Raw genomic sequence first — 26350 nt, 5'->3', positions numbered from 1 at the left:
ACGTGAACAGTGTGCCCTGAAGGTAGTAGGGAGTATGAACTGAGTAAATTTCTGAGGTAAGACCCTTTGAGGCACAGGGAAGCAAGTACAAAGATTCTGAAGTGGTCATGTGCATCTTCCAAGAACATTGGTAAAGAAGCCCATGATGCTGAACTGCTATGAGGAAGGGAACAAAAGAGGAAACAAGGCCAAAGAGATGATGAGGGGCCATATTATGAAAAGTGTTAAGGTCAAATAAAGATTTTGGATTTTATTTAAGTACAAAAGGAGCCATTGGAGGGCTTTGAACAGAGGGCAAATTTGAATTTAAATGTAGGGTATATGATAAAAAGGCAAATCAGGCATGATTCTTAGGTTTTTGGCTTGGGAATTGGATACAACGTGATGCCATTTATTGAGGTGGGGAAAACTAGGGAGGGATGGATTTAGAGGAGAAATCAAAATAGTTCAGTTTGGAGCGTGTTAAACTTGAAATGCGTCTGAGAAATTCTGGTGGCTGGAAATATGCATATGAAACTAATACCTAGAATTTAAAGTAGCTGTTGAAATTCTTGTCCATGGATCCCAGGAGGTTTATTCTGCAGCCACTACTGTTTGTATTTATCTCCCCTCTTTGCCTAATTTTTACTCCTTCCTTAGACCTTATGGAGGGGCAGAGGACATTCTTCCTATTGGAGAAGGATAGTAGTCCCTATGTGGATGATGATAGTGGTATAGAGTGGGAATAGTTATTCAGTTATAGGCATTTGTTGAAACCTTGCTGTGTGCAAAATCATAATAGGGAGCAAAAGCAAACAGAGTCTTTGTCTTCACTGAGCTTAAAATCTGGTGCATAGTAGGACATAGTGGCTTAGATAAGACCTTAATCAGGTAATCACAAAAGCAAACATAACATTGTAATGATATCATGTAATGGAACAGAGATGCATGTTGCTGGAGTGTATAACAGGAGGAGTTATGTCTTGATATGGAGGTCAAGGAATGCTTTCTGTTGGTGTTATCATGAGTAGTTATGTGAAAGGTGAGTAGGAGTTAACTAGGCAAAGAATGGTCCAGGGAGAGGGAACAGCATATGCAATAGTCCTGTGGCAGGAGGGACTATGGTACATATTCATATGTAAAGAAGACTAGACTATGGCAGGAGCACAGAGAGTGAGGGATAGCATTGTACAAGATGAAGGTGGAGATTCACACAGCAAACAGTTAATGGCTTATAGGCCTCATGGTTTGAGAAAAATCATTGTGGTTACAGTGTAGAGAATGGATTGAGGCTGAGGGATGGAGGAAAAGGACACAAAGAAAGGATTAGGGAGACCATGGATCTCAGCAAGGAGGCTTCTGTAGTAGTCTAGGTGAGAGATGAGGGTGGTTTGGATAGGGTGGCATAGAACTAGGGTAAGGTCAACTTCCCAGGGGGAGCTGAGGAAGTGGGGAGCTGAAGCTCAGTCTCAAATAGAGGCACCAATGCTAAGAAATAGTACAGCAGGGTGATTAAAACTTTGGGCTTTGGAATCAGATATAACACATATTTGAGACATAACTCTTCTACTTACTGCTGTGTGACTTCACACAGACTTCTTTCAATTGGGGCTAATAGTACCTATACCACAAATTATTGTAGGGATTAAATCAGACTATATGATAAAATGCTAAGCCAGTACTCAATAATTACAGTATTGTCACTTGATGGAATTTAGAAGTCACCTCTAGAAAGAGGTGTCAGGGGAAAAAACAGGTTTTTTTTCTATATTTGTTGGAAATCTTTAGAGAAAACCATCTACAAATCTACAAATTTACAGGTTTACTGAGCATTCATTTTCAGCAATCACTTGCAAGAATAATAGGAATTGGTTATTGATTATAGTTTTGATTTTGAGTTAGGCTTTCAAAGGAAATGGTCCTGAGATAGGCTTTTATAGAAAATGGGCCCTATGTAAAAATATTGACATATAATAAAATTTGTGATCTTAACATCTGTGATCAATGTGATTAAAATTTTGTCCATCTTTATTTGATATAATATAAAAAGCAAAACAAAAACAAAGTGTGGAAAAGAGTCCCTTTAGACTCAATTACATGCCATCATTTTCTAAACTTCATTATTTACTTACTATTAAAGGCTTATGAGTTAATTAATGTCCTGTGAATCACAAATCAATTATTTCACAATGAAGCATAAAATTAGTTTAAAGAGATTCATATATAGGCATGACATGGTGTATTGGCTTCTCTTCAGAAGTGGATCAAATAAAAATATGTGACAAGAAAAAAATGTAGATGACATGTTAGGTGGTGGGTAACTAATTGCGCTTTCAGCATCGGAGCAAAAAAAAGGCATGACCAGAATTCTAAAAAGCATGCCTTTGCATTTTTGTTTAAAACTTATAATGGCTTCATAAACATAAAATACTCTCCAAATGTGATTCAATTCAAGGACATCTTTATTTTACACACCTAATGAAATAATATATGTTAAGTGCCCAGCCCAGGGACTGGCATATAGTATTTATAGAATAATGTTCTTCCTTTTCCTTCCCCTAAAGAAGGTGCCTCTGCAGTTATTTAATTGCAAATTTTACTAAAAGCACCTTTCTTTTCTTTTAGTAGTATTATGCTCCTTTCTGAAATTATATGTGTAATACATGCTTATTGCAGATAACTTGGAAAACACAGAACACAACAACAAAAAGGTCATCTGTGATCATGCCCTAGAGAGAACTACTTTTGATATTAAGGTATATGTTATTTTAATACACTTTTTCTAGAATATTCATTTGGAATTCATAACCTTGGCTTTAAACAGCTTGTTTCATAGAGTACATGATAAGGAGATTTAGCCAGCTAGGGTCTATGTTGTTATTTTTGAAGAACAGAACAGATCCTAATTGCCAAATTGCCAAGCTGTGCAGATATTTTTCACTTGTTCAAATCTTTTAAAAATAAACCTCATTTTAAGAAATAGGTTTAGATTTACAGAAAAATGGCAAAGATATTACAGAGCGTTCCCATGTACCCTGAGCCCAGTTTCCCCTATTATTAACATCTTGCAGAAGTGTTGTATGTGTGTTACAATTAATGAACTAATGTTGAATGCTATTAATAACTAAAGCTCAGACTTTATTCAGATTCCCTTAGTTTTTACCTAATGTCCTTTCTCAGTTTCAGAATCTCATCTAGAATACTACATTGCATTTAGTTGTCATGTCTCCTTAAGTTCCTCTGGACTGGGAAAGTTTCTTAGATTTTCCTTGTTTTTAATGACCTTGAGAGTTTTAATGAGTACTGGTCATATATTATTTGGAATGCTGCATGGGAGATTTGTTTATTCTCTCATATGTATGTATATATGTATGTATACATGACTTACATATGTATTTATCATTTATCTAAGTCAGTATGGACTCATGGATATTTGGTTTATACTTTGGGCTATAATCCAATACTTCCTTATTTTGTTGCTCAAATTATTATAGCTTTGGCCATTGTGATCTCTTGCAATTGACTACTGTGTTTTTTTGACATACACTTTTTATTGGAGTCCTTTTTTGTTTTGTTTTGTTTTGTTTTGTTTGAGTACTTTCTTACATTTTGGCAATAATAAGATGCCTTAGATTCATTTTGGAAATTTCCTGTCCCTGTCCCAATCTGTCTATAATTAAAATTAAAATCAGTAGAGTCTAGAATCAGATGACCTTATTTCAAATCCTGGCTTAGCCATTTGCCAGCTATGTGATCTAGAACTGTTTTACCTTTTGGGAGATGAGCAGGGCCCACTTTCCTCATCTATCTGAACTTTTTTAGGGCAGGGATGTTTTTTGTCTTTTTTTTCCTTTGCTGATACTTATTACCTATACTTGTGTCTGGGATATAGTGGTATTCAATAAAGAAATATTTGTTGAGTGAATATAAATTCAGGTAAGCAAGAAATATAAATGGCTTTGTTTTCCTATTTTGTTCTGACATGTATATTTAATTTATTATTTTCAATATAATTTCATTATTATCAAAGTAATATATGCTTAACGATGAAATGGTACTTCAAGATTTTTAAAAAATGTTTATTTATTTATTTTGAGAGAGAGAGAGCATGAGTGGGGGACAGAAGCAGAGAGAGAGGGGAGAGAGAGGATCCCAAGCTGGCTCCACGCCATCAGTGCGGGAATCCTAGGCAGGGCTTGATCCCAGGAACCATGAGATCGTGACCTGAGCTGAAATCAAGAGTTGGCCACTTAACTGACTGAGCCACCTAGACTGTTCAAGATTTTAAACAAAATAATCATCTTCTAACTCATTCCCTGAGGCAACTACTTTTTAGTTTCCTTAGCTGATTGTTTTGATACCTGTCTCCTTATGTCTAAATTTTATTTTATTTTATTTGTTTTTTGTTTGTTTGTTTATTTGAGAGAGAGAGAGCATGCCCGTGCAATTGAGAGGGGCAGAGGGAGAGAAAGAATCTCAAGTAGGCTCCAAGCTCAGCCCAGAGCCTGATGCCAGGCTCAACCCCACAAACCCGGGAACATGACCTAAGCCAAAAGCAGGAGTCGGGCACTCAACTGACTGAGCTACTCAGACGCTCCTACTTATGTCTCAATAACATGTTTTTATTGTTGCTTCTTGATTTATAAATTTTATGCATTGTCTATTCACTACCAGCTGGGGAGGATGAGGATCTAGCACCACACACTATCTTCTTGTCTTCCCATTCTGCTTTCAACATAAACCAGAGACCATTAGGAACACAGCTGAAAGCAAGTTAAATTTATTATTTTCTGCAACAAAGAAGACCCTACATCATAGAGAGCAAAGGTGAGTTTCAAAGGGAGTCTTAAGGGGTGTTACAAAATTTGCGGTGGTCTTAGCAGGGATTGGTCAGACTTTGTAAATTAAGGGGCAGGTGGAACATTAGTGGTTTTAGAAAACATGAGACTATGTGGAGTTACCCTTGCCTCAGTTTATTTGTGGTCTTACGTGTAGGAGTCTGAATAAACTTGTGCTAATTGTGAGAGTCTATAAAGAATATCATAGTTTGGTTTGGTACAGTTCTGTGAATCAGTGCACATTTTATAAAATATAATTTATGAGTTAATTCTCAATTTCTGCCTAACATCCTAGTTTCCAGAAGAGTTGCTTTTCAATTTATCACTCTCAATAGAGTTATATCAAAACTGTGGTCAAATTAATATTTGGTGCTTACATTTCTACAACTTTTTTGGAAGTGGAGCCACATAGTATACTTTCTTTCCTTTCCCTTTTCTCACTTTACTCTCTTATATGTAGACATTTAGAGGTCAGGCATTATTAGTGGAGCAGGCTCAAAATAGGTCTTACAACCTGGTCTGTAAACTTGCAGAAGTACCTGCTCTCTGTTTTTTAATTTGTTTCACACTGTGTGAAAGTTTGAATGAAATAAATCCAGCAATGTTCCTGAAATTGCATACTTTTCCCTTTAGACAATATCAAACAGTCAGAAGTCCTGCTAGGCTAATAGCTGGTCATGTGATCAATTTTGGAATCAATATAACAGGTATCTTTATTTTTATTGGTTGCTAGTCTTATTATTTAGTTGCAAGTGTTCCTTTTATATTCTTGATACAGGAGTTTTGTCAGGTATTTGGATATTTTCTTATTTTTTATTTTGAATATTTTCTCTTAGTTTGTGGCTATCAATTTCATTTTTTTAATGTTTACTTTTGAGAGAGAGACACAGCGTGAGCAGGGGAGGGGCAGGGAGAGAGGGAGACACAGAATCTGAAGCAGGCTCAAGGCTCTGAGCTCTCAGCACAGAGCCTGACACAGGGCTCGAACTCAGGAGCTGTGAGATCATGACCTGAACTGAAGTCAGACACTTAACTGACTGAGCCACCCAAGCACCCTCGTTTCATTTTTTTTATTTGCTTTCCAAATCTTTTTTAAAATTTTAGTCCAGTATAGTTAACATACAGTGTTACATTAGTTTCAGGTATACAATATAGTGGTCCAACAATTCCATACATTACTCAGTGCTCATCATAAGTGTGCTCTTCATCCCCTCCACCTATTTCACCCATCCCTCCACCCACCTCCCCTCTGGTAACCATCCGTTTGTTCTCTGTAGTTAACAATGTGGATGGAGCTTGAGAGTGTTATGCTAAGTGAAATAAGTCAGAGAAAGACCAATACTATATAATTTCACTCATATGTGGAATTTAAGACACAAAACAAACAATCGTAGGGGAAAAAAAGAGAGGAAAACCAAGAAACAGACTTTTAACTACAGGGAACAAATTGATGATACACACACACACACACACACACACACACACACACACACACACATCTTCTATATCCATTCATCTATTGATGATATTTGGGCTGCTTCCATAATTTGGCTATGGTAAGTAATGCTGCAGTAAACATAGAGGTGCAAATATCTTTTCTAATTAGTGTTTTATATTCTTCGGGTAAATACCCAGTAGTAGTGGAATTTCTGGATCATATGGTAGTTCTATTTTTAATTTTTTGGAAAACTTCATGCTATTTTCTACAGTAGCTGCGTCAGTTTGCATTCCCACCAACAGTGCAAGAATGATCCCTTTTATCCATATCCTTGCCAACACTTGTTTCTTATGCTTTTTATTTTAGCCATTCTGACAGGTATGAGGCATCTCATTGTGGTTTTGATTTTTGCAATTCCCTGATGATGAGTCATGTTGAGCATCCGTTAATGTGTCTTTTGGCCATCTGTATGTGTTCTTTGGAGAAAGTCTCTTCATGTCTTCTGCCCATGTTTTAATTGGATAATTTTATTTTTTTGGTGTTGAGTTGTATAAGTTCTTTATATATTATAGATACCCTTTATCAGATATGTCATTTGCATATATCTTCTCCCATTCATTAGGTTATCTTTTAGCTTTGTTGATTATTTCCTTCAATGTGCAACAGATTTTTTTTTTTTTGATGTAGTCTCAATAGTTTGTTTTTATTTTGTTTCCATTGCCTCAGGAGACATATCTAGAAAAATGTTGCTATGGCTGATGTCTCACATAAATTATTGCTGTGCTCTTTTCTGGGATTTTAATGGTTTCAGTTCCTACATTTAGGTCCTAAATCAATTTTGAGTTTATTTTTGTGTGTGGTGTAACAAAGTGGTCCAGTTTGTTTCTTCCTCTCTCCCTCCCACCCCCTTCTCATTCTTTCTCTTTCTTTTTCTTTTTTTCTTTCTTTCTTTCTTTCTTTCTTTCTTTCTTTCTTTCTTTCTTTCTTTCTTTCTTTCTTTCTTTCTTATCTTTCTTTCTTTCTCTTTCCTCCCTCCCTCCCTTCCTCTCTTTCCATCTCTTTTTCTTCCTTCCTTTCTCTTTCTCTCTCTCTTTCTCCCTTTCTTTCTTTCTTCCTTTCTTTCTTTCTTTCTTTCTTTCTTTCTTTCTTTCTTTCTTTCTTTCTTTCTTTCTTTCTTTCTTTCTTTCTTTCTCTCTGTAGCTGTCCAGTTTTCCCAACACTATTTGTTGAAGAGACTGTCTTTTTCCCATTGCATATTTTTACCTCCTTGTATGAAGATTAATTGACCAAATAATTGTGGGTTTGTTTCTGGGCTCCCTATTCTATTCCATTGATCTACGTGTCTGTTCTTGTGCCAGTACAGTGTTGTTTTGATTACTACAGCTTTGTAGCATACCTTGAAATCTGGGATTATGATATTTCCAGTTTTGTTTTTCAAGATTGCTTTGGCTGTTTGAGGTCTTTTGTTGTTCCATGCAAATTTTAAGATTGTTTATTCTAGTTCTGGGGAAAATGCTGTTGGTCCTTTGATAGGGATTGCATTAATTTAGCAGATTGCTTGAGTAGTATAGACACTTCATGAACATTTGTTCTTCTACTTCATGAACATAGAGTATCTGTCCATTTGTTTGTGTTTTCTTCAGTTTCTTTCAACAATATTTTATAGTTTCAGAGTTTAGGTCTTTCACCTCCTTGGTTAAGTATATTCCTAGGTATTTTATTACTTTTGGTGCAGTTGTAAATGGGATTGTTTTCTTAATTTCCTTCTGCTGCTTCATTATTGGTATATAGAAATACAATTAATTTCTGGGGCTGCCTGGGTGGCTCGGTTGCTTAAGCATCTGATTTCAGCTCAAGTCATGATCTCAAGATTCGTGAGTTCAAGCCCTGCACTGGGGTCTGCACTGACAGTGTGGAGCCTGCCTGGGATTGTCTCTTTTTCCTTCTCTCTCTGCCCCTCCCCTCCCTCTCTGTCAAAATAAATATATAAACTTAAAAGAAAAGAAATACAATGGATTTCTGCATATTAATTTTGTATCCTGTGACCTTACTGAATTCATTTATCAATACTAATAGTTTTTGGGTGGAGTCTTTAGGGTTTTCTATATATAGTATCATGTCATCTCCAAATAGTGAAAGTTTTACTTCTTTTTACCGATTTGGATGCCTTCTAAACCTAGATTTGTTGAGGTTTCTTTTTTTTTTTTTTATCATGAATGGATGTTGTACTTTGTCAAATGATTTTTCTGCATCTATTGGAATGATCATATAGTTCTTACCCTTTCTCTTACTGATGTGATTTATCATGATTGATTTATAAATATTGAGCTACTCTTGCATCCTGGAAATAAATCTCACTCAATCGTAAATGATTTTTTTAATGTATTGTTGGATTCAATTTGCTAATATTTTGTTGAGGATTTTTGCATCTATATTCAACAGAGATATTGGCTTGTAGTTCTCTCTTTTTTTTTTTTTTTTGGAAGTGTCTTTATCTGGTTTTGGTATCATGGTAATGCTGGCCTCATAGAATAAATTTGGAAGCTTCTTTCTTCTGTTTTTGATATAGTTTGAAGAGTAGGTATTCTTCTTTGTATATTTGGTAGAATTCACCTGTGAAGCTGTGTGGTCCTGGACTTTTGTTTGTTGGGAGTTTTTTGATTACTAATTCAATTTCTTTGCTGGTAATTCATCTGTTCAAAATTTCTATTTCTTCCTGATTCAGTTTTGGGATATGTTTCTAGGAATTTAGCCATTTCTTCTAGGTTGTCCAATTTGTTGGCATATAATTTTTCATAATATTCTCTTATGATCCTTTGTATTTCTTTTTTTTTTTAAATTTTTTTTTTTCAACATTTTTTATTTATTTTTGGGACAGAGAGAGACAGAGCATGAACGGGGGAGGGGCAGAGAGAGAGGGAGACACAGAATGGGAAACAGGCTCCAGGCTCCGAGCCATCGGCCCAGAGCCTGACGCGGGGCTTCGAACTCACGGACCGCGAGATCGTGACCTGGCTGAAGTCGGACGCTTAACCGACTGCGCCACCCAGGCGCCCCAATCCTTTGTATTTCTGTGGTGTTGTTTGTTATTTCTCATCTTTCATTTCTGATTTTGTTTGAGTCTTATCTCTCTTTTTCTCTTTTTTGATGAGTCTGGCTAAAGGTTTATAAATTTTGTTAATCTTTGCAAAGAACCATCCCTGGTTTCATTGACCTGTTCTATTGTTTTTCAGTTTTTATTTTGTTTATTTCTGCTTTAATCTGTATTATTTCCTTCATTCTACTGGTTTGGGGTGTTGCTTGCTCTTCTTTTTCTAGCTTCTCTAGTTGTAAAGTTAGGTTGTTTATTTGAGATTTTTCTTGCTTCTTGGGGCAGGCCTGTATCACTATAAACTTCCCTCTTAGAACCACTTTTGCTGTGTCCCAAAGATTTTGGACCGTTGTGTTTTCATTTTCATTTGTCTCCACATATTTTTTGATTTCCTCTTTGATATCTTGGTTGACCCATTTATTGCTTGGTAGCATGTTTTAGCCTCTATGTATTTGTCTTATGTCCAGATTTTTCTTGTGGTTGATTTCTAGTTTCATAGCATTGTGGTCAGAAAAAATGCATGCTGTGCCTTCGATCTTTTTGAATTTGTTGCAACTTGTTTTGTAGCCTAATATGTGATCCATTCTGGAGAATGTTCCATGTACACTTGAAAAGAATGTGTTTTCTGCTGTTTTAGAATGGAATGTTTTGAATATATCTGTTAGATTCATCTGATCCAGTATGGCATTCAAAGCCACTGTTTCCTTGTTGATTTTCTTTTTAGATGACCTATCCATTGTTGTAACTGGGGTGTTAAAGTCCCCTATTATTATTGTATTATAATCGATTACTTCTTTTAGTTTGTTATTAGCTGCTTTAAGTATTTGGGTGGTTCCATATTGGGTGTATATGTACAATTGTTATATCTTCTTTTTGGATTGTTTCCTTTATGCTTATATAGTGTCCTTCTGTGTCTCTTGTTAGAGTCTTTGTTTTAAAGTCTATTTTGTTTGATATAAATAAGGATATCCTGGATTTCTTTTCACATTTATAAATGCCTTTCCATCCCTTCACTTTCAGTCTATATGTGTCTAGGTCTGAAAAGCGTCCCTTTTAACCTGCATATATATGGCTTTTACTTTTTGTTCATTCTGTCACCTGTCATTTTATTCTTTTTAGGTAATATTCTTTTTTTCTGCTTTTTAATTTTTGTTTTTAAAATTTACATCCAAATTACTTAGCATATAGTGCAACAATGATTTCTGGAGTAGATTCCTAGTGCCCCTTACCCATTTAGCCCATCCCCCCTCCCACAACCCCTCCAGCAATCCTCAGTTTGTTCTCCATATTTAAGAGTCTCTTCTGTTTTGTTTCCCTCCCTGTTTTAATATTATTTTTGTTTCCCTTCCCTTATGTTCATCTCTTTTGACTCTTAAAGTCCTCATATGAGTGAAGTCATATGATTTTTGTCTTTCTCTGACTGACTAATTTCACTTAGCATAATACTCTCCAGTTCCATCCACGTAGTTGCAAATGGCAAGATTTCATTCTTTTTGATTGCCGAGTAATACTCCATTGTATATATATATATACCACTTCTTCTTTATCCATTCATCCATCAATGGACATTTGGGCTCTTTCCATACTTTGGCTATTGTTGATAGTGCTGCTATAAACATTGTGGAGCATGTGTCCCTTCGAAACAGCACACCTGTATCCTGTGGATAAATGCCTAGTAGTGCAATTGGTGGGTTGTAGGGTAGTTCTATTTTTAGTTTTTTGAGGAACCTCCATACTGTTTTCCAAAGTGGCTGCACCAGCTTGCATTGCCACCAACAATGCAAAAGAGATCCTCTTTCTCCGCATCCTCACCAACATCTGTTGTTGCCTGAGTTGTTAATGTTAGCCATTCTGACAGGTGTAAGGTGGTATCTCAATGTGGTTTTGATTTGTATTTCCTTGATAATGAGTGATGTGGAGCATTTTTTCATGTGTCAGTTGGCCATCTGGGTGTCTTCCTTGGGGAAGTGTCTATTCATGTCTTTTGCCCATTTCTTCACTGGATTATTTGTTTTTTGGGTGTTGAATTTTTGGGTGTTGAGATAGATTTTGGATACTAACCCTTTATCTGATATGTCATTTGCAAATATCTTCTCCCATTCTGTCAGTTGTCTTTTAGTTTTGCTGATTGTTTCCTTCGCTCTGTAGAGCTTTTTATTTTGATGAGGTCTCAGTAGTTCATTTTTGCTTTTGTTTCCCTTGCCTCTGGAGATGCATTGAGTAAGAAGTTGCTATGGGCAAGATCATAGAGGTTTTTGCCTGCTTTCTTCTCGAGGATTTTGATGGTTTCCTGTCTTACATTGAGATCTTTCATCCATTTTGAGTTTATTTTTGTGTATGGTGTAAGAAAGTGGTCCAGGTTCATTCTTCTGCATGTCACTGTCCAGTTTTCCCAGCACCACCTGCTGAAGAGACTGTCTTTATTCCATTGTATATTCTTTCCTGCTTTGTCAAAGATTAGTTGGCCATATGTTTGTGGGTCCATTTCTGGGTTCTGTATTCTGTTCCATTGATCTGAGTGTCTGTGCTTGTGCCAGTACCCTACTGTTTTGATGATTACAGCTTTGTAGTATAACTTGAAGTCCAGGATTGTGATGCCTCCTGCTTTGGTTTTCTTTTTCAAGATTGCTTTGGCTATTCGGGGTCTTTTCTGGTTCCATACAAATTTTAGGATTGTTTGTTCTAGCTCTGTGAAGAATGCTAGTGTTACTTTGATAGGGATTGCATTGAATATCTAGATTGCTTTGGGTAGTATGGGCATTTTAACAATATTTCTTCTTCCCATCCAGAAGCATGAAATATTTTCCCATTTTTTTGTGTCTTCTTCAATTTCTTTCATAAGCTTTCTATAGTTTTCAGTGTATAGATTTTTCGCCTCTTTGGTTAGATCTATTCCTAGGTATTTTATAATTTTTTGTGCAACTGTAAATGGGATCGATTCCTTGATTTCTTTTTCTGTCACTTCATTGTTGGTGTATAGGAACGCAACCGATTTCTGTGCATTGGTTTTATATCCTGCAACTTTGCTGAATTCATGAATCAGTTCTAGCAGTTTCTTGGTAGAATCTTTAGGGTTTTCCATATAGAGTATCATATCATCTGCGAAGAGTGAAAGTTTTTCCTCCTCCTGTCCAATTTGGATGCCTTTTATTTCTTTGTGTTGTCTGATTGCAGAGGCTAATACTTCCAATACTGTGTTGAATAACAGTGGCGAGAGTGGACATCCCTTCTTGTTCCTGACCTTAGGGGGAACGCTCTCAGTTTTTCCCCATTGAGGACGATATTAGCGTTGGGTCATTCATATATGGCTTTTATGATCTCGAGGTATGATCCTTCTATCCCTACTTTCTTGAGGGTTTTTATCAAGAAAGGATGCTGTATTTTGTCAAATGCTTTCTCTGCATCTGTTGAGAGGATCATATGGTTCTTGTCCTTTCTTTTATTGATGTGATGAATCTCATTAATTGTTTTGCGGATATTGAAGCAGCCCTGCATCCCAGGTATAAATCCCACTTGGTCGCAGTGAATAATTTTTTTAATGAATTGTTGGATCTGGTTGGCTAATATCTTGTTGAGGATTTTTGCACCCATGTTCATCAGGGAAATTGGTCTATAGTTCTTTTTTAGGGGGGTCTCTGGTTTTGGAATCAAGGTACTGCTGGCTTCATAGAAAGAGTTTGGAAGTTTTCCTTCCATTTCTATTTTTTGGAACAGCTTCAAGAGAATAGGTGTTAACTCTTCCTTAAATGTTTGGTAGAATTCCCCTGGAAAGCTATCTGGCCCTGGACTCTTGTTTTTTGGGGAGAATTTTGATTACTAATTTGATTTCTTTACTGGTTATGGGTGTCACCCTGTCTTTGATTGGAATGTTTAGTCCATTTACATTTTGTTACATGTGTTTTGGTTGTTTTGTTGGCTTTCTTTAGTAATGTACTCAGATTCCTTTCTCTTTACTTTTTGCACATATATTACTGTTTTTTTTATTTGTGGATTTTTATTAGGTTTATATGTAACATCTCTGCATACAGCAGTGCATTTTAAATTGATAGTTACTTAAATTTGAACTCATTCTTTACTCCTCTGCCCTCCATGTTTTAGGTATATGGTGAAATATTTTATATACTTTTATTTTGTGAATCCCTTGACTGATTTTTATAGATATATACCCTTATTCTGCTTTTGTACTTCCTACTTTTCTTAATCCCCCTACTTATTGTCTTTCCTTTCCACTCAGAGTCCTCTTTAACATTTCTTCTATGGCTTGTTTAGTGGTCATGAATTACTTTTGTTTGTCTGGGAAACTCTTTATCTTTCCTTCTATTCTGAATAGTAGCCTTGCTGGATAAAGTATTCTTGGCTGCATGTTTTTTCTGTTTAGCAGCTTGAATATATCATACCCCTCCCTTCTTGCCTTCAAAGTTTCTGCTGAAAAATCTACTGATAGCCTTTTGGGGTTTCCCTTGTATGTAATCGTTTTCTTTTCTCTTGCTTTTAACATTCTCTCTTTATCACTACTTTTTGCCATTTTCATTACTGTGTATATTGGTGTATATCTGTTTGGATTGATTTTATTGGGAGCTTTCTGTGGCTCTTGGATTTGGATTTCTATTTCCTTCCCCCGATTCAAGAAGTTTTTAGGGGCGCCTTGGTGGCTCAGTCAGTTAACTATCTGACATCGGCACAGGTCATGATCCCATGGTTCATGGGTTTCAGCCCTGTACTGCTCTGTACAAGCTCTGTACTGACAGCTCACAGCCTGGAGCCTGCTTTGGATTCTGTCTCCCTCTCTCTGTGCCTCTCCCCCACTTGTACTTTTTTTCTCTTTCTCTCTCAAAAATAAACATAAAAAATTAAAAAGTTTCTAGCTATAATTTCTTCAAGTAAAAGTTTTACCTTCTTTGCTCTTTTTTCTTCTTCTGGGACTCCTATAATGTGAATGTTATTACACTTGATGGTATCACTGTGTTCCTTAAGTCTATTATCATTTTTATTATTATTTATTTATTTATTTATTTAGTCATTATTTATTTATTTATTTATTTATTCATTATTTTATCATTATTATTTTTTCTCCCATGTTCAGCTTGATTGCTTTACATTACTCTATTATCCAGGTCACTGATCTGTTCTTCTGTTTTCTATAGTCTACTATTTATTACATTTAGTATATTTTTAATGAATTCTTCATCTCTGATTGGTTCTTTTTTATGTTTTCTATCTCCTTTTTAAGGGTCTCACTGAAGTACCCCACTCTTTTCTCAAGTCAAATGAGTATCTTTATGATCATTACTTTAAATTCTCCCTCAGGAATATTACTTATCTCCACTTCATGTAGGTCTCTTGCTGTGATTTTGTCCTATTCTTTCATTTGGGACATATTCCTTTGTCTCCTCACTTTGTTTAACTCTTGGTTTCTCTTTCTATGTCTTAAGAAAGTCATCTATGTCTCTTGCTGTTGGAAGTAGTGGCTTCATGAAGAAGAGGTCCTGTAGTGCCCTGGAGTGCAATGTTCTCTGTTCACTAATACCTGGTGTTTTAGGGGTATCTTCTGTGTGTGTTGTATATACCCTGCTGCTGTGGCTGGTCCACTTTGTCTTCGGTCCAGTCATCTGCAATGGCTCTCTGCCTGCTATGGGCAGGGTTTGGTCCTTTTGTTAGTAGGCCCATCTGGGATGGCTTTGAGCTTGAGTTGAGTCAGACTGGGTGTTTGCCATAGGTGCAGTAGTACTGAACTGTTTTGTCTTCTGACATATTTTCATTGTTGGGTGGGCCCTGTATTCAGAGCAGATGTCTACTGCAGCCCACTTTTGTGGCTACAGTCAGTCTGGTGTGTATGTTTATCTTCCTCTCTCCCCAGGATAGGAGTCCCATTGGAGTGGTACTGGCCCCTGTCAAGACTGTGTGCACACCACCAGCTTGTGGCACTACTTTGGATGGGCTCAAGCCAAGAGAATATTGGAGGGGGTGGATCTGTAGAAGTGCACACAGTTTCACTTTCTTAAGTGTGTGTTTTGAAGACTGGAAGATTTTACTTTTATAAAGTCTAATTCATCATTTTTTTCTTTTGTGATTACAGACTTTTTGTGTTTACTTTATGAAATATCTTCTGATACAAAAATCACAAAGTTTTTCACTTTTTTCTTCTTAAAACTTTATAGTTTTAATTTTTAAATTTGGGGGAATGCTCATTTGGGGCTTATTTTTTGTGTATGGTCAGAAGTGGGGGTTGAGGCTCATCTTTCTTTTTTTCCTATACAGATATCCAATTCTAGCTCCATTTATTGAAAGAATTGTAATTTAACCATTGAATTATGTTGGCACTTTTGTCAGCAATCTGTAGACCAGGTATGTGTGGGTCAGTTTGTGGACTATTTTATGCCATTAATTTATGTCTATGTTTATGCCATATTTCACTGTCTTGATTACTATAACTTTATAATAAGTCTTGAAATCAAATAGTGTAAGGCTTCCAGATTTGATTTTATAAAATATTTTTCATTATTTGAGATCTTAGTATTTCCATATAATTTTTAAGACCTTTTTTTTAAAGACTTTGTTGTTTTAGAGCAGTTTTAAGTTCACAACAATATTGAGCAGAAGGTACACAAATTTCCTATATTCTCCCTGCCTCAACATGTACTAAGCCTTCTGCATTAACAACATCCCCAGAGTGGTACATTTATTATACTTGGTGAGCTTATAATGATACATCATAATACATATATTGATACATATAAAGTCCATAGCTTACCTTAAGGTTCACTCTTAGTGATGTACATTCCATGTATTTGGACAAATGTATAATGGCATGAATTCATCATTCTAGTATCATACAGGATATTTTCACAGTTCTAAAAATCTATGCTCCACCTATTCATCTCTCCCCCTAGTCCCCAGTTCTTGGCAACCGCTGATCTTTCTACTGTCCCTATGGTTTTGTTTTTTCCAGAATGTCATATAGTTTTGTAGTGTGTAGCCTTTTCAGATTAGAATCATACAATATGTAGCATTTTTAGATTCACTTCTTTCATTTAGTAATATGCATTTAAGGTTTCTCCATATCTTTTCATGGCTTTGTATGTAATTTTTTTTAGCAAGGAATAATATTCTATTATCTGAATGTTCCACAGTTTATCAATTCCTTACTGAAGGAAATCTTAGTTGCTTCTAGGTTTTGACAATTATGAGTAAAGCAGCTATAAACATCTGTGGGCAGGTTTTTTTGTGTGGACATAAATTTTCAACACCTTTGGGTAATTAACAAAGAGTGTGAGTGCTAGGTTGTATAGTAAGAGTATATTTAATTTTTTGAGAAATCAGCAATGTGTCTTCTAAAATGGCTGTACCATTTTGCATTCTCACCAGCAATGAATAAAAATTTCTGTTACTGTTTCCTCTCTGATTTTATCCTGTGAAAAAAATTGTGGAGAATGGATATAATTTCATCCTTAAATGCTTGATAGGTATCACCAGTGAGCCCATTTGGGTTGTGCTTTTGGTTTGGGAAGGTTATTAATAATTGACTCAATATCTTTAATAGGTATAGCCTTATTCAGATTATCTATTTCTTCTTGTTTGACTTTTGGGCACATTGTGTCTTTTAAGTAATTGGTCCATTTCATCTGGGTTATTAAATTTGTGTGAATAGCATAGTATTTCTTTCTTATTCTTTTAATGTCCATAGGATCTGTAATTACGTCTCCTTTTTTATTTCTTTTTTTAAATTATATTACAATTTTTTAATGTTTATTTTTGAGAGAGATAGAGAGAGGGGAGAGAATGAGAGTGGGGGGAAGGGCAGAGAGAGAGGAAGACACAGAATTCAAAGCTGTGTCTCAGAGCAGCCGTGACACAGCTGAGCTGTCAGCACAGAACCCCATGTGGGGCTTGAACCCACTAACTGCAAGATCATGACATGAGCCGAAATTGGACACTTAACTGACTGAGCCACCCAGGTGCCCCTGATTTCTGACATTAGTGATTTGTGTCCTCCTTTTTTCTTAGTCTGTGTAAAAATTTATTGATTTTATTGTTTTCAAAGAACGAGCCTTTAGCTTCATTGATTTTCTGTATTGAATTCTTGTTTTTAATTACATTGATGTAGGATCTAATTCTTACTGTTTCTTTTCTTGTGCTTACATTGGATTTAATTTGCTCTTCCCTTTCTAGTTTCCTAATGTGGAAACTTAGATTATTAATTTTAGATCTTTCTTGTTTTCTAATACAGGCATTCCATGCTATAAAACTCTAATCACTGCTTTTGCTGCACCCTACAAATTTTGAGGAGTTGTATTTTTTTTTTTCCATTTAGTTCAAAATATTTTAAAATTTCTCTTGAGGGGCGCCTGGGTGGCGCAGTCAGTTAAGCGTCCGACTTCAGCCAGGTCACGATCTCGCGGTCCGTGAGTTCGAGCCCCGCGTCAGGCTCTGAGCTGATGGCGTGGAGCCTGGAGCCTGTTTCCGATTCTGTGTCTCCCTCTCTCTCTGCCCCTCCCCCGTTCATGCTCTGTCTCTCTCTGTCCCAAAAATAAATAAAAAACGTTGAAAAAAAAAAATTAAAAAAAAAATTTCTCTTGAGATTTATTCTTTGATTTATGTGTTGTTTAGAAGTATGTTGTTTCATATTCATGTATTTGGGGATTTTCTAGCTATCTTTTTGTTACTGCTCACATAAATTTTTAAATTAGTTTTCTCAATTTCTTTTAAAAGTTTGCTGGGATTTTGATTGTGATTAGGTTTCAATCTATAGATCAGTTTGGGGAAAATTGACACCTAAAATAAAATTGAGTCTCTCAGTGTGTGAACATGGCACATCTCTCCATTTACTCAAGTTTTCTGTAATTTCCTACAAAAAAGTTTATAGTTTTCAATGTGCAGGTCTTACATATGTTTTGTTAATTTTACTGTTTAATATTTTATGGTTTTTAGTGTTTTTCTTATTGGTATTGTTTTAAATTTTAAAATTGTCTTAAATTTTACTTTCTAATTATGCATTAATATTCTGACCCACCTTTCTCACTGAGTATAAGAAAAGTCATTTCAACTGAATATCTGTACCAAAAATTTTTACAGTTATTACAAGAAAAAACAGTATAGTGAGCAGAATAACATTTCTATAGGTAAGAAGGCAATATTTGGGACATATTTATATTAAAAATTAATCATTATCTGAAATTCAAATTTAACTGAGCATCCTATATTTTATCTGGCAGCCGTAAGCACACTATTATTTTACATTGTGTTGAGATATTAACCAAGGTACCTAGACAAGAGAAAATAATTAAAAGCATATGAATTTGAAAGAAGAAAAATGATCTTTATTTAAAATGATATTATTTTATATCTGGAAAGCCCAAAACGTTAGTGGGAAAACTAACACAAGTTAATAAGAGAATTTAGTGAAGTAGTAGGTTACAAAATCAAAATTAAAAAACAATAACTTTATTATGTAGAGGAAGAAGCCATTTAGAAGATGTAATAGAAGGGAATATACCACTTATTATATCCAAAATAAAATATCTAGGCATAAAAATGAGAAGAAATATCTAAAACATTTAATGAAGAAAACTATAAAAATAGTCCTCAAAGACCCAAAAATTACCTCACACATGTGGAAAGTTTTACCATATACTTGGATAGAAAGAGGAAACATCATAAAGATGTCAAGTTAATTTATAAATTTAACAGAATTCCAATAAACTACTATCAAGCTTTTTTCCCTTGGGGGATAATCCCCTGGGATTATAAAGTTCATTTAAATGAATAGTCAAATCACTGGAAACGGAGAGCAATAGGGATAAAATAGGCCTACTTGATATTAAAACATAATTAAAACAGTGTGATCATGGTACCCGAATACACAGAGAGAACAATAGAAAACCCACAAGTAAACTTAACAGCATATGGCAACACTATAGGTTGCACTTTTAGTAAGTGGTATTGAGATAAACTGGGTAACCATGGTAAGTATATGAAATCGAATATATTCCTAATACTGAATATTATGATAAATTTCAAGTGGTTTAGAGATTTAAATATTAAAATAAAAGAAATCATATGAGTAGTAGGAGACATATAAGTAAAATCCTCATGAAATCCAAAAGGGAGAAGATTGTTTAATCTGATAAAAGACTTTTGCATGGCAAAAACAAAACAAAAGGAATATTTTTACCATATATAAAAAGACAAAGGACAATTTTTTTAAATTGCAACTTTTATCACAGATCTAGTATTAATATGTAAATAGCATCTGATATGGAAAAGAAAAAGACCAGCAAATCTATAGAAAAATGGGTTAGTAATTTGAGTAGTCAATTCAAGAAAAGTACTGCAAATGGTCCTTAACTATGAAAATGATGCTTAACTTCATTTCTCATTTACAACAAGAGAAAAATGCAAGTTAAAACAGCCTAAAACAAAATTCTGATCTACCATATTGGCAAAAGTTCCAAAGTTTAACAACCTATACTATTGGCAAAGCTATGGGCAAATGAATGTTGTTATATATTGCTGATAGAAATAAAAATAATACAATAATTTGAAGGGGAGTTTGTCAACATCTAGCAAAATTATGTATGTATACCTTGATCCAACAATCTAACTTACAGAGCTCTAGAAGGTATAGTAACAAAATGCAGTACAGTAGTAAAAATATGTAAAGCATAAGGAAAAAGCTCTTCATTTCAGCATTATTCATGATAGCAAAAGAAATTTCCAAATGTTCATCAGTAGATCACTTGTAGGCACTGCACAATAAATTATCATGCAGCTGTAAAAGGTAATGAGTATTATCTTCTGCAGAGGATCTCCAGCATGTGTAGTGTAAATGAGAAAAGTAAGGTGCAGAAAAAGTGTGCATTGTATGTTACTATTTTTATTTATTTATTTATTCATTTATTCATTTATTCATTTATCTATTTATTTATTTTAACGTTTATTTATTTTTGAGAGAGAGAGAAAGAGAGTGGGGGAGAGGTAGTGAGAGGGGGACGGAGGATCCAGAGCTGGCTCTTTACTGACAGCAGCAAGCCCAATGTGGGGCTAGAACTCGAATTCATGAGATTGTGACCTGAGCCGAAGTTGGATGCTCAAACAACTGAGCCACCCAGGTGCCCCTGTATGTTACTGTTTTTTTTAAGGGGAGGATATAGGAATATACATATGTTTGTGTATGTTTGTGTATATGTATATATTTGTATATATACACACATATATGTTTTGTATATATTGTATATATATTGCGTATATTTGTATATATATTTTGTATATATATGTGTGTATATATGTATATATTTTTAATAGAAGGATAAAAAATATTGATTATTCTTTGGGAGAAAAAGTAAACAATATGAAGGAGACAGAGATAGAAGCTAGACTTCTCTGATCATACTTTGATTTACAGATTTGAGTTTGTATCATTGTAAATATTTTATATAATTATAAACAAAATGAGATTAAAAATGATCCTAAAAACCAGAAGCAAAATAAAACAAATGTCTAAATGTATGGAGGTGGTGCAAAACCACAAAGAAGAGAATTATTTCAATTATATGTATATGTTGTAGATAATTAAATTAAAGTTGACTGTATATTCCTAGCGGAGTGTATTTAAAACAAAAAACAGAAAATACAAAATAATCTTTTTGGTAAACATTGTTATTGGTGATGTAGGCATTTTTCTGAGACTAGAGAGTCTGTATTGTAGAATAAAGTTAATGGGATATAATAAATAATGGGATGTTGAGGCTGGGATATTTTGTATAGAAGGAAGGAGATACAGATTAAAGACTTATGAGATTAATAAAAGTCTTGTAGCCCTGAATTTGAATTGGAAGTATCAATATGAACATGTGCTCTATACCATTATTTAAAAAAAAAAAAAAAAACATTTTATAGCCCTTTTCACTAAAATGACCTGAAAAACAGTCATGAACCCAGAGCAATGAATACCTTTAGAATTCTGATTGTGGTCTCTACATCTTATTCCCACTGAAATAAGCTAGAACTTGATGCAGAAATGGCAGATTGCAGAATCTTGGGCAGAAAATTTATGGGATAAGACTGAAACATCTTGTCATATCAAAAAGTAAGATAAATGCCAAAGACAACTAGTGTAGTGACAGAAGGATGTAGGACTTATCTTGAACAGAATCTTTTTGGACAAAATATGGAATACCTTCAACATCACTAGGAAAATAATTGCAGTGATTTGAAGCACATCAAATAGGTTTAAATCTATGAGTTTATAGTGATAAAAAGAAATTACTGGTCACTTTTGGAGAATTCTAGGTAATCAACTCGTTATTCCAAAACAATAGCTAATAAAGGAAAAGTATCAAATATTTACTCTTATTTTCCCATTCAAATTGTATCCCTGAGTAAATATTTGATGAGGGGAAATGTGTACTTATAAGAGTATTCCAGCTAGTAAATGAAGAAGGAAGAATTAGAGTATCACTATTTTTCAGTCCTAATAAATTAATGGATTTCAGCAGTGATCATCATTAGTTGCTGACATCCTATATAAAAAAAATCAATCAGGTATTATGCACCTCCTAATGGAAGTACATGACATTGCTTATGAACTAGCTTTGCTAATAAATCAAAAAGCCTCTAGATCTAACAAACAATCTACAGGAGATATTAGAAGCAGAGGAACGTTTGAATTACACCATGGGGATGCAATCAGCAAAATTTATACTGTGGGATACTCCACAAGGGAATTAAAAAAACATTTCTTGAGCAAATAAATATAAAGGAAAAAAAGAGAGAGATAAGTACATATCAATCAATTACAATACATTGACTTTATTAGAATCCTGATTCTAACATAAAAAACTGTAGGGAAAAGTGGAGAGAAAATGAAAGTGATCCAGACAGAAAGAGACACACATTTATAGACATTGGACACTTACACAAATTTCAATATTGCCTAAATATTTGATAATATTAAGTAATTATTATAGACTGGAAGCAAGACACCCTAGTAGCAACAAGCATATCTAGTGTCCAGATCATGGTTTCTAAATATCATTCTTTACTCAAAAAAATGGCTGATTCAGGTTTGGTACAGGGAAAATATAAAAAAGTCTAGCACTAAAAGACAAGAAATTTCAAAGACTGAGTACATTTCAAAAAGAACACAGAAGCTGTTGGGAATTAGGCAAAGGTCATCAACAGAGGCTATAACTATTGGGTTAAAGGTTGTTGGGGAATAGAATATTCATGCCATAGTGAAGTACCTTCACAGAGATCAACTTCTAATTACAAAAAGGAGAAGTGTACCTTCAGCAAGTGATCAAATTTATTATTACCTGTAGAGGTACTGCTACCAATGACAATAATATTGCAACCTGATAATGATGTAATAAGAAGTACATATTACTTTCCTAGTATTCTTGGGAAGAAAAGTTATGACTAAATCTAATAGTGAGAAAATAATCAGACAACTTCATAATATGATGGCCTGGACCCTTCATAAAAAATCAGTGTCATGAAAAACACAATAAAAAAGCTGTTCCAAATTAAAAGAGACCAAAGACACAAAACAAGCAAATGCAGTGTGTGAAACTTAATTTGGATTCTGCATGTGGGAAAAGGTGCTATAGCAGACATAATGGAGGCTTCTGGGATTATTTAAATGAGGGCAGCATTTTAGATGAGATTATTGAGTTACTATCAATTTTCTAGGTATGATAATGGTGTTGTGGTTATATAGGAAAATATCTGTACTCTTAGGAGATTCCTACTGGAGTATTTAGGGGCGAAGTGTTGGCAACGTACTTTCAAATGGTTTGTAAAACATACACACGGATGTGTATATGTATTGAGGAGAATAAAAAATGTGGCAAGGTATTAAAACTGCTGAAACTTGGTGAAGGTATACAGGTGTTTATAGTAATTTGGATTTGTCTTTTTTATATAGATTTGAACATTTTTCTATTAAAAATTTGAAAAAAATTAAAAACAAATTATTACTTATGTATTTTAAGAATTGTATGTTTGCTTAAAGCTTATTAAGATGCATTATTTTAAAATCTTTTAATATAAGGCCAAGTACTTCTCTTTAAGTAAGGCATAGCTATTTGCAGTTCTGAATCTATCTTGCTTAAGTCACAACATTATTATAAGAATGCCCATTTTCAGTTACTGTGAAACTAAGTAAAGTCAATTGCAAAGCAATGAGACAAAACTCTTCTGAATTTCTTTTATTTTTTCCTTTAGTATTTTACCTTGATCTCTTCTACAATACACTTTTATTTGAATCTTTCCAAGGCATTTAGCCTGGTTTTTGTAGAAGCAACCCTTTCTTCTCACATTTATATTTCATTAATTTACATGATATGTAATTAAATGTTATAAGTAAAACAACAACTATAACTGATATTAGCAAGTTTGGGGACAAATACACTTAACTCTTGGTAAATATACAACTCAAGTTGGTGGGAATTGAAAAAGTACATGGATGTACAAAAGAATAGCCTACCAGTTATAAGGTTATAGTGTGCTGTAGTATCAGCTGGGATATTTCACAATGACGCTGTAGATCGTTGGTTAATCTGGTAAACTGCTTGAGTGGAGATTGGTTAGAGAGGGTGTACTGTAGTGAAACACTCACCAGGCCTGTGCTGCAAATGGGATTCAATATTGGTCACACATGGTTAAGCTCTGTCCATAGTCATTGTCTGGTGACATTCATTTATCTATAATCTCTTCTGACTAGATTACTGTCAAGGCCCTTCCCTTAGTCAAACTAAATAAAATGGCTTCAGACTTTGTTACGGTCCCAAAGGAGCACAGTTAGGTCACTTTTCTTTCCTTTTATCCGGTAACCCACACTTATCCCCAATAATGTGAAGCTATTCAGTTAGAAATTATGTTACTCAGGTTCTGTTTCAGTGTCAGCTGGGAGTGTCACATAGAACAATGGGTGTTAGACTTGGTAGTAGAGGTACTTGTTGATTGTTTCTGAGGCAATGCCAATGAAGTTCTGAGTCTAAAGCAGAACGGAAGGTTACAGCTCCCACCCTGAAGTTCCCCAAGAGGTGAAGCTCATTGTGAAGGGAGTGTTGATTTTCCTACTTCACCATCCCTTCCGAGAGGAAGAGGAGAAAGTTCTCCTGCTTTGTGAGCCCTGAGAACACTATCGTCAGAAAGATGAGTGTCTCTTTCTTGTAAGTGGCGTGCTAGACAGCTGCATTGGATATCTGTCTCTGTTCATTGAATTCGCTGCTCAGTTCTCTGAGGAGGCAAGGAAGATAAAACTGTTGAGGAAAGCTTTCAGCAGATTTGTAAGATCCAGCATTTCTTGCCTCTAGAGCTCAGAGCATTTAACTGCTACTCTTCCCCTTGGGGGCCCTTTTCAGGTTCTGGCTTTTTCAGGCGAAGCAAGAGACCCTGATTATTTCACTTTCAATCAATTCTGAAGCCTCAAAGACCAAAATTGTCTCTTCAGATCCACTCAGATGCCAAAGAGAGGTGTGGAAAAGAAATTGCTGCCCATCTACCAGCAGCTGTAGACCTCTAAGCCACCTCTTGCTTTCATTTTCTGTGTGGTCGTCAGGAACTGTTAACACTCAAATAAGTAAAAATAAAATGTTTCAACAGATACCTTGAGAATACAGAAAAAGCTATAGACACTGTGGCAGGATTTACTACTATTCATTGACCAGTTCACTTTGCCCTATACAAGGGAGAATTATACAGGACTTGTCTTTGGCCAGTGAAATGTAGTGGAAGTATTTAATTTCCAGTTCTTGAATCTCCACTTCTTTCTTCTCCAAAGTGTTGAAAATAACATCATCATGAAACCTTTGTAAATAAACCACCCAAACTTCATCTAAATGTATTATCCATTTAGACATACCTCAATTTGCTTATTATTATTTTTTTCAGAAAAAAAAATATAAATGGAATTTTAAAAAGATTCATATGCCCAAAGAAAGTCTTAGGGAATTCTTTTGTGTGTCAAATATGTCAGTATGTTTTTTTTTTACATCTTCATACCTTGGCTGTGTAAAGCAAAGTACATCACATATTCTTCTTTTCTTAGCTACTTTTGTAGATTTGTTTTCTAGATGTTTTGTTATTTCACTCATCAAACAAATGCTTGCTAAACACCTGTAACATTCAACATGTTGTGCCAAGTCCTGGGTGTACATGTTTATGTGTAACTGTAGTTGTACCTGAGTATTGTGTGTTAGTTTTGCTGTTATGGACTGAATTGTCGCCCTGCAGGATTCATATGTTGAAGCCCTAACCTTTGATGTGACTGTATTTGGAAGGACTTTTAGGAGGTAATTAAGGTTAAATGAGGTCATAAGGATAGGGTGGTAGCCTTATAAAAAGACAAAGAGATCTCTCTCCATCTCTCATGTTCTCTACATGCACATACTGAGGAAAGGTCATGTGAGCACACAGTGAGAAGGCAGCAGGCCAGGAAGTCTGCAAGCTTGGAAGAAGGTTTTCATCGTATCCCAACCATGCTTGCACCCTGATCTTGAACTTGCAACCTCCAGAACTATGAGGAAATAAAGTTCTATTGTTTAAGCCACCTAATCTATGGTGTTTTCTTATGACAGCCTTAGCTGACTGAAACATTTGCCATATCCAGAATTTTGTAACTAGAATATCTGTGAACCTTATAAGAAATAAATCAAGGGCAACAGAATAACATAGAACTGTACTTTGTACGGCTAACTATAAACTTATGAAATTTGTAATACTAAGCTATTAAAGGGAGAAAACTAAAAGTCTAAAGAAAAGACAGATAAATTCGTGAAAGTCAGATTCATATTGACATAGTAAGGGAAACCAAGATTCTAAACTTGAGAAGGACAAAATAGGGAAAAACAAATCAGTCATTTTTTTACCAAACAAGTGCTCAGGCATGTCCTTAGACAATATAGCTCATGGTGTGGTTTCAAACTACCTGCATCAGAATTATGTGGGTGTGCCTATTGGATATCCAGATCTCAGGACCATGCTGAAGTCATGTTCAGTTTC

The 26350-nt window shown here is 35.0% G+C and overlaps 1 long non-coding RNA gene across 1 annotated transcript in view; it reads left to right on the top strand.

Moving 5' to 3' along the window:
* Nucleotides 1–26350, top strand: part of LOC131509979 (uncharacterized) — a 224790-nt gene that overhangs the window by 42579 nt on the left and 155861 nt on the right. Inside the window, exons 3-4 of the long non-coding RNA XR_009260840.1 lie at nt 2656–2735; nt 4654–4806. This is a non-coding gene — a long non-coding RNA (uncharacterized LOC131509979). The remainder of the gene's footprint in view (nt 1–2655; nt 2736–4653; nt 4807–26350) is intronic.

Source organism: Neofelis nebulosa, chromosome 4, assembly GCF_028018385.1.
Source record: "Neofelis nebulosa isolate mNeoNeb1 chromosome 4, mNeoNeb1.pri, whole genome shotgun sequence".
NCBI lineage: Eukaryota > Metazoa > Chordata > Mammalia > Carnivora > Felidae > Neofelis > Neofelis nebulosa.
The sequence above is the reverse complement of the archived record's forward strand: the minus strand, read 5'-3'. Positions and strand labels throughout refer to the sequence as shown.